The sequence below is a fragment of the Alligator sinensis genome, unplaced genomic scaffold (assembly GCF_000455745.1).
Source record: "Alligator sinensis unplaced genomic scaffold, ASM45574v1 scaffold320_1, whole genome shotgun sequence".
Taxonomy (NCBI): Eukaryota; Metazoa; Chordata; order Crocodylia; family Alligatoridae; genus Alligator; species Alligator sinensis.
Window position 1 is genome coordinate 917,488 of NW_005842249.1, and position 2,597 is coordinate 920,084.

A 2,597-nucleotide genomic window follows, 5' to 3' on the forward strand; every position below is an offset into this window, starting at 1 on the left:
AAAGGGGATGAGCCTGGAGCTGGATGAGATGGCCCCTGGGAGCGCATCCAGAAAAGCGTGGATGTGTGGTATGCAGCACCGCAGACCCATCTGCAGCACCACACACTACATATGCTGCACATGCAGGTGTTTCCCACACTGCCAGTTTGTAGCATGGTTTTTTTTTTTATTCTGGGAGATTCCGGAGTCAAAAAAATCCTGTGCCTAAAAAAGCAGTGCATGTGGCAGCCTCACTCGCTTCCTAAAACCAGAGCATGGCCAGCTAGAACCACAGTCTGGCTACTGGCCAGGCTTCTTCTTGCAGGATCATTATGGCTGCAGCTCTCGGAGACCCAGGTAAGGCTGTTGGGGCCAGCACAGTTGCTTGCCTCAGCCTCCCCTACCCCAACCAGGGCAATGTGTCATGCGCCAGACTGTGCATGGCACAGGCGTTACCTGGGGACAAGTAGCAGCAGCAGCACATCTTGAACCACTGCTGTTTGTCCCTGGGGAAACATACATCCCCACTCATGGGGACATACCCTGGAGCTCTTCCTCCAGCCTATTTTTCCATGATTTTAAGAGCTAGGCCATATGTAACAAGGCACTGATCATTGTCTTTCCTGAAGAGGTGACACCAGTCAATAGAAAAAGGAGAAAATGGATGGGATGGGAAACAGCTGCATGAGAAGGTGCAGTGACTTGGCTTCACATCACATTGCTGGAGGAGCTGAGAGGTGATTAGCCATGTTAGTCTGAAATCACTCAGTCAGGGCAGTGTAGCATCTTTAGAGACTGACTAGTTGAGACAGGCAAGAGCTTTTGTAGGCAACAGCCTACTTCATTAGATAAAGGAGCTGGGAACAGAGTCCCAGATCTCCAGAATCTCTGTCTGCCCCAAGCCTCCCTGGACCATGTTATACTATTACTAGTAGTATTGTACTGGAAGCCTGAATTAGGACTCTGTGAAGATCTTTGTACTTGTTTCTCCAATAAAGAACCAGTTATGATGAAAGTGTCTTAATAGCGTCTGGTGCTGAAGTGGGGCTGGCTCTGATCACTAGCACTTTGCCAAGCCAAAAAAAAGGCATAAATAAGAGCTTTGAAATCTTACAGTAGATGAAGTTAGCAATACAAATGTGGGAGCACGAAGCTCACAGTAAGTAATAATTTCACTGATTTTTATTAGAGAGTAGATATATGGGAGCAGCAATGCATGATAAATCAACATATCTGCCTCCTTACCAGCTTTTATGACAGGCATTAATGGTAGCAACTGTCACAGAGATTATAACTGCTTTATTTCAACTGTCTCTAAAAGGCATAGTGTAATACAAGCAGGGTTTGTTTTTTTTAAGATTATAAACTCTCCTTTTCTGCACTGAATTGATGACAAGCAATTCCTGGTAAAGTTCATACTGGAAGAAAGAAAACGTTGCATTATTTGTTTGGTTGGGTTTTTTTTGTAGGTTTGTAACCTTCCCCCCCTGCCCTTTCCAACCCTTGCTGATGGTCATTGTGGTTGCTTGCAATCTCATTCCAGTGAAGCCGATATCAGACTTGCTTTATTGATCAGCTCTCACAGAAGTGAAACGGGGTCGAGTGCCAGCGGCTGGCATTCCACAGAAAACCCATGCGCTGCCCCTACGTAATGCTGCTGCAGTCAGGGTTTGGAAGCCAAAGCCCTTTCTCAATTATGAGTCTCTCACAGGACCACACGTTGGAATTAGTTCCTCAATTGTGTCGAAAAAGTGAAAGTGCTTGGGGAAGAATATGTGCTCTGTGCATCTGTGTTGGTTGTCAGACATTCTTAGAATAAACTGAGTTAACATGCCCTCTTTCAAATCCTTCCTTAAACTCTCCTTTGCTGTGGTGCATACAAAACCTTGACAATAAATAGGTAGGGGGAAGATCCCGTGCTCTCTGAGACCACTACTGAGCAGTAGTTATCCATTTCCTTGTGTTTCCCCTGTCTGGATCCACCTATTCGTGCTTGTACTATATTTAGAGTGTGTGCTCTTTAGGGCAGCGACCATAATTTTGTTCTGTGTTTTTACAGCACCTATAAGCCAGAAGTGACCATTTTCTCCTGATCTGGCCACAGAAAGCAGCTTATAGCCATGACCAAACACAAATGCACGGCTGCAGACAGCTTAAAAATAGCCTATTGGGTGAAAATCTGACCCCTAGTTGCATGAGAGGTCAGACAAAGACTTTCAAAACTGTCTTTTGTAACTTGCATCTGCACTGCCCATGAGCCTGCAGCTGGTTTCAGAATGGGAGGGGGAAAAGGGAGCATAGGGGGTTCAGTGGGGGTGGGGATTTCAGCCCCAGCTGGAGGGTGGGGAGAGTGGATTGGAGCCACTCCTGAAGTAAGGGGGCTCCAATTTGCCTACCCCACCCGCCAGTACTGGCTGGGGGACCCCCGGAACCCCTAGCAGCAGCTCCCTCTGCTTCCTTTCCCCTCTCTGACAACTTTGCAGCCTCATAGTGTTGTCCCCAAAGGACAGTGAGTTCGTGCCCGGTGCGCTTGTGCCAATAAACACACAGGGGTGAAGGATCCAACTTAATCTTTATTTCTGCGCAGAAAGTGGTGCTTGGCAATCGTTTGCAAAGCA